Raw genomic sequence first — 12,935 nt, 5'->3', positions numbered from 1 at the left:
CTTAAACCCACACACAGCCCCTTTCATATCGAACACACATGGCACACTTTATATTATTTGCTGAGACAGCATTCACACTGTTATGCTTTCAGCTTCTTCAAGACATGATGGCTATGTATATGTATATGTGTATACTGTATATATGTATATATATATATATATACATATATATATACATATATATGTATATATATATATATATATATATATATATATATATATATATATATAAATATATATATATATATATATATATATATATATATATATATATACAGTCCTGCTCACCATTATTGGCACCCATGAAGTTTAAGTACATAATGTGGAATATTTTCTGAAAAAAATGAATCAAGTGAAACATTTTTTTTCTATAGAGAACTCGTGTTTGATACAAAAGAGCAAATGATAAACAACAATATAAAACAATTAACAATGGGAGGAAAAAATAGAAAAACTTAAAGCTTGCTGTGTCACTGGTATTGGCACCCTTTGCTGTAAATCAGTATGGAAACACATTGTGACTCACCTGTGGTAAATCACAAATGAGAATCATCTGTGATAAATTGTCTGTGCCCATGTGACATGAATTAGCCAATGAATGATGACTTCCCTGTTTTAAAAAGCCATCTGTTATCCCCTGTTCCTTTGTCACAATGGTGAAGACAAATGAGCTGTCTGAGGACATCAGAAGTGCGATAATTGGCAAACACAAGACCTCCAAAGGGTATAAGGCCATCTCCAAAGACCTTGGTGTCCCTGTTTCAACAGTGCGTAATGTTATTAAGAAGTTTGCCAAGCATGGAACTGTCAAGAACCTCCCTGGGCGTGGGGGGAAGAGAAAAATTGATGAGAGAAGTCTTCGAAAGTTGGTGCGAATGGTGGAAAAAACACCACGTCAAACATCCAAAGACCTGAAGGCCAACCTGGAACAGTCTGGAGTCATGGTTTCAACAAGTACCATACGCCGCACACTAAACCAAACAGGGCTTCATGGGCGAAGGCCAAGGAAGACATCACTGCTGAGGAAAAGACATAAAAAGGAACAACTAATCTTTGCCAAAGAATACCTGGACAAACCACAATCCTTCTGGGAAAATGTTCTGTGGACAGATGAAACAAAAATAGAGCTTTTTGGCAATGCACACCAACAGTTTTTTTATAGACGACGCAATGAAGCCTACAAGGAAAAGAACACCCTACCAACAGTTAAGCATGGTGGAGGATCCATAATGCTGTGGGGCTGCTTTGCTGCATCTGGTACTGGAGGCCTTGACCGTATCACAGGAATCATGAAATCAGAGAATTATCAAGAGATTTTAGAGCGAAATGTCCTACCCAGTGTAAGAAAACTTGGTTTGAGTCGAAGATCATGGGTCCTCCAGCAAGACAAAGACCCAAAGCACACATCCAAAAGCACGCAGGAATGGTTGAAAAGGAAAAAATGGACTGTTTTAAAATGGCCAGCCATGAGTCCTGATCTCAATCCGATTGAAAATCTTTGGTATGAGCTGAAATCTGCCATTGGGGAAAAGAAACCTGCAAACGTTCAAGAGCTTGAACAATTTGCAAAGACAGAGTGGGAGAAAATACCAGCTGAGAAGTGCAAGAAGCTTATAGAAGCGTATAAGAAACGTTTGGAGGCTGTCATCACTGCCAAAGGGTGTGCAACCAGATATTAAAGAGGGGTGCCATTATTGCTGCACATGCTGTTTTTTCTGTTTCTTCTTTGAAATTACAATATGTAAGTTGAAAAAACAATTTTCTTTGTTAAATTACTTTGGACCTCCAATTAAAAGATCCTGATGATATAAATTTGGTACATTTCCATTTATTTCTGACGATACTGTAGAGGTTATGCAAAAAATGAAGGGGTGCCAATAATGGTGAGCAGGACTGTATATATATACACACACACATATACATACATATATATATACAGATGATATTCAGCTTTTTCAGCAACATTTTTTCCATTTCTCATAATGGAGAAATCTTCAAATGATACTACTAGGCTACATGACTAATATTAACACTGCTGTTACAGTTTATACTACTATTAATAACACTACTCTACTATTAATAACACGCTATACTACTACTACTACTAGTATATTGCTACTACTACTACTACCACCACTAATATTACTACTACTGCTGCTGCTGCTGTGACTACTACTACTTCTGTGTGCCTGGTGGACAACAAGCACATGGCACACTACTACTACTACTATATATTACTACTACTACTGATGCTAATACTACTTCTACTACTACTACTTCTACTACTACTAATATTACTAATCCTAATGATATTACTACTAGTACAACTAATATACTGCTAATATTACTACCACTAAATCTACACCTACTACAGCCTCTACAACTACAACTACTACTTATGTCTCTGCAAGATTTGGAAAAACTTATCCATGCATTTATCTTCAGCAGACTCGACTACTGTAACGGTGTCTTTACAGGACTCTCTAAAAAATCCATCAGACAGCTGCAGCTGATTCAGAACGCTGCTGCTCGAGTCCTAACAAGAACCAAAAAAGTAGATCACATCACTCCAGTTCTCAGATCTTTACACTGGCTTCCTATCAGTCAAAGAATAGATTTCAAAATCCTGCTGTTGGTTTATAAAGCACTGGCTGGTTTCGGGCCAAAATACATTTCTGATCTGCTGCCACGTTACGAACCATCCAGACCTCTGAGGTCATCAGGTACAGGTCTGCTTTCAGTCCCTAGAGTCAAAACTAAACATGGAGAAGCAGCGTTCAGTTATTATGCGCCACATATCTGGAACAAACTCCCAGAAAACTGCAGGTCTGCTCCAACTCTCATCCCTTTTAAATCAAGGCTGAAGACCTTTCTGTTCGCCACTGCCTTTCACTGAAGCAATTTTAAGGCTTTGAACTGCACTGTGACTTTTATTTTCTATTCTTGTCTCTTTTTTTTTTTTTTTTATTGAATAATAATAATAGTAATTTTTGCTGGATTTCTGTTGATCATTGTGATAGTTGGGCGACTCGAACCAATTCAGGGCAGAGTAATACCGGGTTCTGGGAACCCTGGAGCTAATAGGAAGAAAAGTTGGTTTTTCCTATTAAGCTGTTTTTACCGCTGGATTGGGGGCCAACTCAGGGCCAAGTGGAGACAAGGGGTCTCTTAAGGTTATCACCGCTGGTTGGCTGCTTTTTTTCAGAATTTGTAGCGTAAACAAACTGAATTCACAGTGGCGACCGGGTCTTAAGGATAAATATAAAGCGCACTGGGATGATTGACAAGTAGAACAATGGGAGGTAAATCCAGCAAAAACCAGGAAGCTGGCGTAGGAAAGATTTCTTAACTTGTTTTAATGTTTTGTTTTAATGTATTTTAAATGCTTTTAATGTTATAATTGAATAGTAATTTTTGCTGGATTTCTGTTGATCATTGTGATAGTTGGGCGACTTGGACCAATTCAGGACAGAGTAATACCGGGTTCTGGGAACGCCGGAGCTAATAGGAAGAAAAGGTGTTTTTTCCTATTAAGGTGTTTTACCGCTGGATTCGGGGCCAACTTGGGGCCGAGTGGAACCAAGTGGAGACAAGGGGTCTCTTAAGGTTATCACCACTGGCTGGCTGCTTTTTTTCAAAATTTGTAGCATAAACAAACTGAATTCACGGTGATGACTGGGTCTTAAGGATAAATATAAAGTGCACTGGGACGAGTGACAAGTAGAACAATTGGAGGTAAATCCAGCAAAAACCAGGAAGCTGGCGTAGGAAAGATTTCTTAACTTGTTTTAATGTTTTGTTTTAATGTATTTTAAATGCTTTTAATGTAATTTTTATGCGCCTGTAAAGCACTTTGAGTTGCCTTGTGTCTGAATTGTGCTATATAAATAAACTTGCCTTGCCTTGCCTACTACCTCTATTAACACTCATATTACTAATACCACTACTAATATTAGTACTACTACTACTGCTAAAACAAACAGACAATTTTGGCTGTGTAAGTTTTCAATCGACAAGAGCCGTTGGGGCCAAAGGAGGCCGACATACCTCTGAAATTTCAAAGCAAATACGACTTTCTGTGTTTATGTGGCGCTCAGAGGAGGATTAAGGTAGTCATGGGCCCCTAGGCTATTTTTTATGTGGGCCCCCAGCAACAGGTGATGCACTCACGAAGGGATTAGCTGAGGCTAGCATATTGTGGCTAACTCCCGGGACACTGGAGGTCAAAGCCGATGTGTCCGCTGGCTCTGTAGTGAATGTGCCCACTGTTTCACCCGGGTCCAGGGCGGCTTTCCGAAGGGCCGTCATTCCGAACGTTCACCTTCATGTTTCGGAATGCCGGCCATTAATTATTTTTGAAAAAAGGTCGTAATTCCGAACCTGAAACCCTAACCTTAACCATAACCCGGTCGGAATGGCGGTCCTTCGGAACGGGTGTCGCCCCCCATTTCACCCTCCTCACTAGCTTGAGAAGATGACGAGCTGCAGTGGTCGCGGTCAACGTCCTCCACCTCCGCATCTTCTTGTCCCCGACAACCAGCAGCCTTAAAATATCCTGTTAATTTGGGAATCTTCACTAATAGTTCTCTGTCCCTTTTTTCTTTCTCCCGCTGCACTTTTCGCTTCTGTGCCCCGCTGGGTTTTTTGTCAGACATTTTACCGCTGCAAAATTTTGGTTGACAGGTAGCGTCCGGTGATGTAGGTAGGTCAAATTGAATCGATGAGCTTGATAGGATGAGGTGACCCATGTCTGCCCAATCAGTGCTGTTTTGTTTGTTTATTACCCCACGGACCAATAGAGGTCAATGAATTTTTCCATTGAATTTTTCCATTGAAGTATATTTAAATTCCAAAAAAAATAATCTGACCAATTTAAGGACCCCTCCACACGTGGGGCCCCTAGGCTGCAGCCTAGGGAAGCCTGTGCATTAATCCGCATGTGGTGGCGCTAGAGAGTGCACAGATAGTTAGGTCTAAGTATATCAAGACAATACGGCACTATGAACAATCAAAGAATAATCGTTAGAAGAGGCTCACCAGCAGGTGGTGCAGTCACTATACCTGCTAATTGGCATAGTATTATTTGCAGTAATCTGATTAAACGTGAAATTTGGGAAAGATTGAAGAAGTTGTAAGTACTTCCTGTTTCATGGCAATTATTCCTTGCGTCACTGAAATCAGAGTCTTTTTTATTATTTCACTATTTACTGTTATCATGGCCTTAAGGATTTTCTGACAAAATTTGAGGTGGATTTGGTCAACTTGCTAGCAGGAGTACAAAGATGTCATTACCTGTTGCCATTAGGTGGTGCTATGACTGTAAAAGAATATTGGCATGCTAATGTCTTCAAGCTGGGACTTTAATCAATCATATGAATTTTGGGCCAGATCTGAGTATGTACAGTGGAGTTATAGCAATTTCCTGTTTCATGGTGTCACCATGGCCACAACCTTCAACAAAAACTCACAATGTTCACAATACAGCATCATCAATCCTGGTGAAACACTGATAATAAAAGCGCGTCAATGAGTTTTTATTTTGGCACTTCTGGTGACAGGCAGTGTGAATTTGCATATTAGCTAAATATTTAGTTTCACCCTTGACATTTAGATTTAACATTTAGATTTAACATTGACATTATATTTTTACAAGAGAAGTAAATATCACAAAGTTCACAAAAATCCTGTAAATCTGGTCACAAGTAACATTCAAAAATCCACGTTTTTTAAATGTGGTTTGTTACTAAATGTGATGAAAAGTTGCTGTTTATTTTAGCATGCGCAACTTTAAAATCGGCGCCCCATATGATATTCGATACTATTTTATACATGTAGGTGAAAGTAGTCCCCAGGACTGCATTGTGGGGGGCGCTAGCGAGCCATTTTGCCACCCCAATGGCCAAAAGTTTCATGAGTTTTTGAGCATGTTAAAGCACTCAAAAAAGCTATTCATTTGAGAGAACAAATTCTTGCATTTCCAGAGGGTCCTCGCACTGTTCCGTCCTTGGGCTCTAAAAATGTTGAAATGAGTCGCCAAAAATACATTAATATAGCTGGGTGGCTGGCCCAAATGGCCCTATGGGCTCAATCTTACACCTGGTGCAAAGCGGTTAACAGTGCAGAGCAAGTGTCATTGTTAGCTTCAGACCGACGCAGGTGTAATTACACTACGTTCCAAATTATTATGCAAATGATATTTTTCTCTGATTTTCCTAAATAGTCGATGCAAATGACAGTCAGTATAATTTTCAAGTCATCAACCGTTAGGGTATAATTCGTATTTTATTGAACAAACTTGAAAATGATAGTATTTTTTTCAAAAATAAAAAACTCAAAATGCACTGTTCCAAATTATTATGCACAACAGAGTGTCAAAACATTTTATAGGTTGTAAAGAACTGAATGGTCATTTGTTTAATTTGCAGCATTAGGAGGTCATATTTACCGAAATCAAAAGCTATTTCAATCAAAAAAATTATAATAGGCCAAGTTACATGTTAACATAGGACCCCTTCTTTGATATCACCTTCACAAATCTTGCATCTATTGAACTTGTGAGTTTTTGGAGAGTTTCTGCTTGAATTTCTTTGCAGGATGTCAGAATAGCCTCCCAGAGCTGCTGTTTTGATGCGAACTGCCTCCCATCCTCATAGATCTTTTGCTTGAGGATGCCCCAAGGTTCTCAAAAGGGTTGAGGTCAGGGGAGGATGGGGGCCACACCATGAGTTTCTCTCCTTTTATGCCCATAGCAGCCAATGACACAGAGGTATTCTTTGCAGCATGAGATGGTGCATTGTCATGCATGAAGCTAATTTTGCTACGGAAGGCACAGTTCTTCTTTTTGCACCATGGAAGAAAGTAGTCAGTCAGAAACTCTATATACTTTGCCGAGGTCATTTTCACACCTTCAGGGACCCTAAAGAGGCCTACTAGCTCTCTCCCCATGATTCCGGCCAAAAACATGACTCCGCCACCTCCTTGCTGACGTCGCAGCCTTGTTGGGACATGGTGGCCATCCACCAACCATCCACTACTCCATCCATCTGGACCATCCAGGGTTGCACGGCGCTCATCAGTAAACAAGACTGTTTGAAAATTAGTCTTCATGTATTTCTGGGCCCACTGCAACCGTTTCTGCTCGTGAGCATTGGTGAGGGGTGGCCAAATAGTAGGTTTATGCACAACTGCAAGCTCTGGAGGATCCTACACCTTGAGGTTCACGGGACTCCAGAGGCACCAGCAGCTTCAAATACCTGTTTGCTGCTTTGTAATGGCATTTTAGCAGCTGCTCTCTAATCTGATGAATTTGTCTGGCAGAAACCTTCCTCATTATGCTTTTATCTGCACGAACCCGTCTGTGCTCTGAATCAGCCACAAATCTCTTCACAGTACGATGATCACACTTAAGTTTTCATGAAATATCTAATGTTTTCATACCTTTTCCAAGGCATTGCACTATTTGACACTTTTCGGCAGCAGAGAGATCCTTTTTCTTTCCCATATTGCTTGAAACCTGTGGCCTGTTTAATAATGTGGAACGTCCTTCTTAAGTAGTTTTCCTTTAATTGGGCTCACCTAGCAAACTAATTATCACAGGTGTCTGAGATTGATTTCAGTGATCCAAAGTACCCTGGGACACAATACCATCCATGAGTTTAACTGAAAAACAAAAAAATAAATGTTTATGTCACTTAAATCCAATTTGCATAATAATTTGGAACACGGTGTATTGTGTATTGTGTAAATAGCAAATGTCCCTGCGCCCATCTGTGCACCCCGGGCATGTTGGTCTTAAATTGATTTTTGGTCAGGTGCACTGATGGTGCACTGCTATCTTGAGGCAGCAGAAAGTGACTGTGCCATAGACCAACAAAGAGCTGGTCTAAAGTCAAAGGTTTCCTGCTTCTTAAAGGACACATTATTCAGATAGTGAGATGTGCCTACATAAGCAGGTTCACAACGCACATACACTCTGATTTTATGATTAAGGGGGCTGCTTTGACTTATTTTATACATTTCCATGAAAGCAGTAATGTCACTGTAACAAATATTGTGGCATATTTAAGCAGCAAAACTAAAAGCTGTAGTTATAAACTTGATATGAAACATAAATAACCTTTTACCCTCTGAAATAAAAGTTTTTAGACAAGAACGCAAGATTTGTCAGGAGGACTGCTTCAGGCCAAACTATTTTACTGTGTAAATCTGAACTGTTTGTGACCTTTCGATGTGTAGAAGAACACAGAACATTATTAACATGAAAAACTAACCGGTCCTGTCAGCAAGTTAGGAGATTTAAAGTTTAAAAGTTTATCCTGCTGTTCTGCCTTTTAGGCATTTATGTTCCAGTTTTAGTTCAGAGAACCCCCCTATAGTATTTCTGTTTAATGGTACAGTCCTATGATGCAACTTCCTGTCTGGACAGGAACACAAACATTACTTGTGGGCCCAGGAGGTTAGATTCAGCCCTACAGAGCACAGGACGTCCATCCATTGCCATCTTATTGTTTTACCGTGAAAAGCTTTGCCTGTAAGTTGGGAAAATCAATAAGCAGTTCAACTAAGTGTATTAGGAAATATTTTGTGATTATTATGCTGTAAAAATGACTTTTGAATGCATAATTTCTCTGTTAGCATTTATCTAAGAAATGTTGGTTTCTTAAAGATATGCTAGTGATATTTAGCAATTAGCCATCACCTTTATTGAAGCTATGTAAAAATATGTAGCTGCTAGCCATTAGCATTTGTTCGGTTGGTCTTTATTGTTTATTATAATTTTGGATTAATACAGTGCTGACTAATGCTGGGCGGTATACCGGTTCACACCGAATACCAGTGTATATTTTGTTATGATATGAATTTTTAATGTACCGCCATACCGGTGTATTTGATTACACAATGTTCGGAACGCTACGCTGCGCCGCATGACACTGTTTCAGACCGGACCCTTTTCAATGTTCCGCTTCTAAACACGCATGGTGCGACTGCGAGGCGTGGTGAGGGTAAACACTAGTGCTCTGGTGTTACCTTACGGTGAAGATAGGATAGGTGAAGAGGGATAGGATAGACATTAGCCTCATTCACACTGCCATTTGTATGCGGGGATCCTGCGCCAATTCTCCGCATCCGCCTCTGTGTAAAAGTCTCAGATGCGGCGAGGGGCGAAATTTCGCTGTGCCTCTGATGCGGCTCCGGAGGTAGTATCAGAGGTAGAGTCAGAAATAGTATCAGAGGTAGTATCAGAGGTAGAGTCAGAGGTAGTATCAGAGGTAGTATCAGAGGCGCAGTATTGGCGAACCAAAACAGTGTGAACGGATAAGCCAGCGGCACGGAGCGAGGGTGTGTCAGTCTAATGGTGTTCACTGTCTGATAACTGTACAGGTCCTTCACTCAACAAAATATAGATAAATGTCCCACAGAGCAACGTTACATGACCATACAACAGTAAAGTAGAAACTGGTCGTGTCTTTGGCAACTTATATGAGGAAAAAAATACCGCAGTTATTCGTGGAGAAGTGTCTGTCCGACCGACTATTTCTGCCCGAAAAACAGCGTCTGTCCCCAGCAAAAAACTTTAACTCACCAACTGTTTGTCATGGTGACAAAAATCACCACGATGGTCAGCCCTCCCGACCGAGACTTCAGTTAACTTCCCCCCATAAACAGCCTCCCTCCCCGCGAGTGAGAGAGTCAGACAGCGTCCCGTTTACTGATGGCGATTATGAAATTAAGAGAAAAACGTAACTTTGTCATTTTCCAGGGTGTTTGGTGTGTCAGGATCCCAATCACAACACATTATAACAGCATCCATATCATTATAAACAGTCAGTGGTAGGGCTGTCAACGAATATTCTAAATTCGAATATATATATATATATATATATATATATATATATATATATATATATATATATATATATATAAAAGGTCATCAGTCTGACTTTTTAATTATTGACAAGGGTGTTCCACAAGGCTCCACATTGGGTCCGCTTCTTTTTTCTGCTTTTATTAATGATCTGCCTAGTATTTGCTCAAACTCATACCCACTTATATGCTGATGATATGCTGATGACTGTTATATACACCTCCAACTCTGATATATCACAAATCCAGAACTCTTTACAGTTTGATTTCGATATGGTTCAAGACTGGTTCTGTAAGAACAAACTTGTATTGAACAAAAAGAAGTCATGCAGTATGATTTTCAGTACACATCACCTTCGATCCCACTCAGTTGATTTTCATATTTATTTTTCTGATGGATCTCCTGTTGACAAAGTTGACACATTTAAATATCTTGGACTTTGGATTGACCCCGAACTCACCTTTAAACCTCACATTGACTACATTGTTAAAAAAGCATATGGTTGTCTTGCTTCACTTTACCGTTCAATCAACTGTTTCACATTTCATGTCAGAAAAAGGTTAATCTCACAACTGATACTACCACTTGTTGACTATGCTGATATTGTTTATCAAAATACTTCAGACACTCATCTTAAATCTCTGACTGTATTATTTAATTCCTTATGTAGATTTGTTTTGAGATGTCCTTTTAGAACACATCATTGTCTTATGTTTGATGCATTGAACTGGTTACAACCCAAATCAAGAAGGCAATCTCAATGGCTTCATTTTCTTTTCAAATGTGTTTATCTCCATTGTCCTCCATATTTAAAAGAACTTATGATTCCATACAATTCGCCATACTCACTTAGACATATGAACTTCCCTTTTTTCTTTGTTCCTAGATTCTCGAAAGAGGTTGGTAAAAGGTCATTCCAATATAAAGCTCCATCGGATTGGAATGATCTCCCTCTTTTTTTGCATTCTATTACCTCTTTTCATTGTATCAGGATGTCACTATACTCCTATCTTAAAACAATTTTTATGTTCACATCATTGATCCTTGTTATTCAATATCTCTGCTCTGTATGTTAGACTTATGTGGGTAAGGGTGATGTGTGGGAGTGGGTGAGCAAGATGTCTGTATTTGTCATATGTTATGTATGTCTATAATGTAATGTAGTGTATTGTTGTCATGTGTTCTATGTATATCTCTGTCTAGGGACCCCCTTGAAAATGAGATGCTACATCTCAAGGGGCTATCCTTTAATAAATTCAAATATTCGAATATTAAAAAAAAATCGATTGTGAAAATTAATATTCGACTGTGGAAAAAAAACATCAGCGGCTGCTTTGTGAGTGGGCGCACTGCATGACGGGTCAGGGACAGGTCACTTGCACAGCGTCACTCACTGCTGGAAGTGAGACGCGACAAAAACCGTGGCAGATGCAGATGGCAGAGAGAAAAACGAATCGGCAGAAAGTTCAGAGCCCAACTTGGCAGCAGAGAGAGCGGTTTGGACTCCAAGCAACCTAAAAAGCCCCGTTTGGAAATACTTCGGATTTTGGTCAGTAGACGGAAAAAATGCGGAGCCTCGAGATAAAGTTGTATGCAAGCTGTGTAAGCTACAGTTAGCTTACCATTCCACCACTAGCAACACGAGGGGAGTTTGCGCATAGAGAGAGAGGAGGGCGAGCCAGAGACTTAAAGTTTTACGGTATAGGCCATTAGTTCATTTACTTATTTTGTAATGTGTAGGTATGTTTTCAAAGACATGTTAAAACTAGAATAAAAATACATATACAAATAGTTATGTCTCGTTGTATTAGTTTGTCCTCCTGTTGTTAACATAATGCGCAAATCTAGATATTCCAATGGTTCGAACCTATGTGTTTTTACTAGAGGGACTATTCGAACGTCATTTTGGAGCAATTTTGACAGCCCTAGTCAGTGAGTACATGTTTAGATTAACAGGACACCGGGAAACACCTTGAAAAAAACACATACGTCATCATCATGACGTGTACTGTCACGCCTCCTTTGGAGCTGCGGCCTCTTCACTAAGTCACACTTGTTTTATATTTCCTTATTAGATTTACTTGAATACTGTGTAATGTACCTAGGCTTGAACTTGCAGCAAAAGTATAATTATTGCAAGTTGCACTACTTTTTGTATTGGTTTTACAAAAGATGTTTGTGAAATTTGCACAGTAAAAGTTCTGTATTTTGACTGCAATTGTCTTTGCATTCTGATTCCACACTTCATTAGAATCATGAGTGGCTCTTCTTTGTAAACAGCATCATTTTCTGGGGCCATGCAAACCTGTATTACTACTAGTGTGGAATTATTCTACAATATTCCTTCATCATGACAGTAAAATAGACCATCCTAAGTCAATCTACTGCAGTAATTCCTCTCTCAATCAGTAGAAAATGCTGTGAACACCTGATTATGCATGAAAAAAAAAATACCGTCATATACCGTGAAACCGTTGAAAAATACCATGATATACATTTTTGGTCATAGCGCCAGCACTAGTGCTTTTCTGCCTTTCTGCCTTTACAGTTTCACTCCATTTTCACATCTTCATGCACCTTGAGTCTGCAATAAATATTGGAGCTAGAAGGCTATATCCTGACCCTCATGTCTTTTGTGGAAGGAGTTTGGCTAGCTGTCTAATTGAGCTTTTTACACCTTAATTAGGGCAGTAAGGCTTAGACCAGATGGTGCTACAACTGCTACAGCAACGGATCGAGCATGGTGCATCTGAAACAGGATCATGGAAAGTCACAAGGATGACAATGTTTCAGTATCCAGCCTGCAAAGTAGACGCTCAACTACACTACAAGCACAGTGGCAAGAGCCCAGGCAAGTGCAGAAGCAGCACGGGTGTGTGCGTCATTTGCTGCAGAGGAGGCCCAACCACCTAATCAGGAAGACATCCTTCTCACAACACATCTCATATCTGACATTAAACCACACACTCTCCCTAGCAATCAACTCATCAAGCCACCCAAGGCAGAGGAATCACTCGTTGACGCAGACGCTGTGAACCCTAATCCAACCACCTTCAAACCGCTCACAGTC

Source organism: Pagrus major, chromosome 13, assembly GCF_040436345.1.
Source record: "Pagrus major chromosome 13, Pma_NU_1.0".
In the NCBI taxonomy this organism is placed as follows: domain Eukaryota; kingdom Metazoa; phylum Chordata; class Actinopteri; order Spariformes; family Sparidae; genus Pagrus; species Pagrus major.
This window is presented reverse-complemented; position numbering follows the sequence as displayed.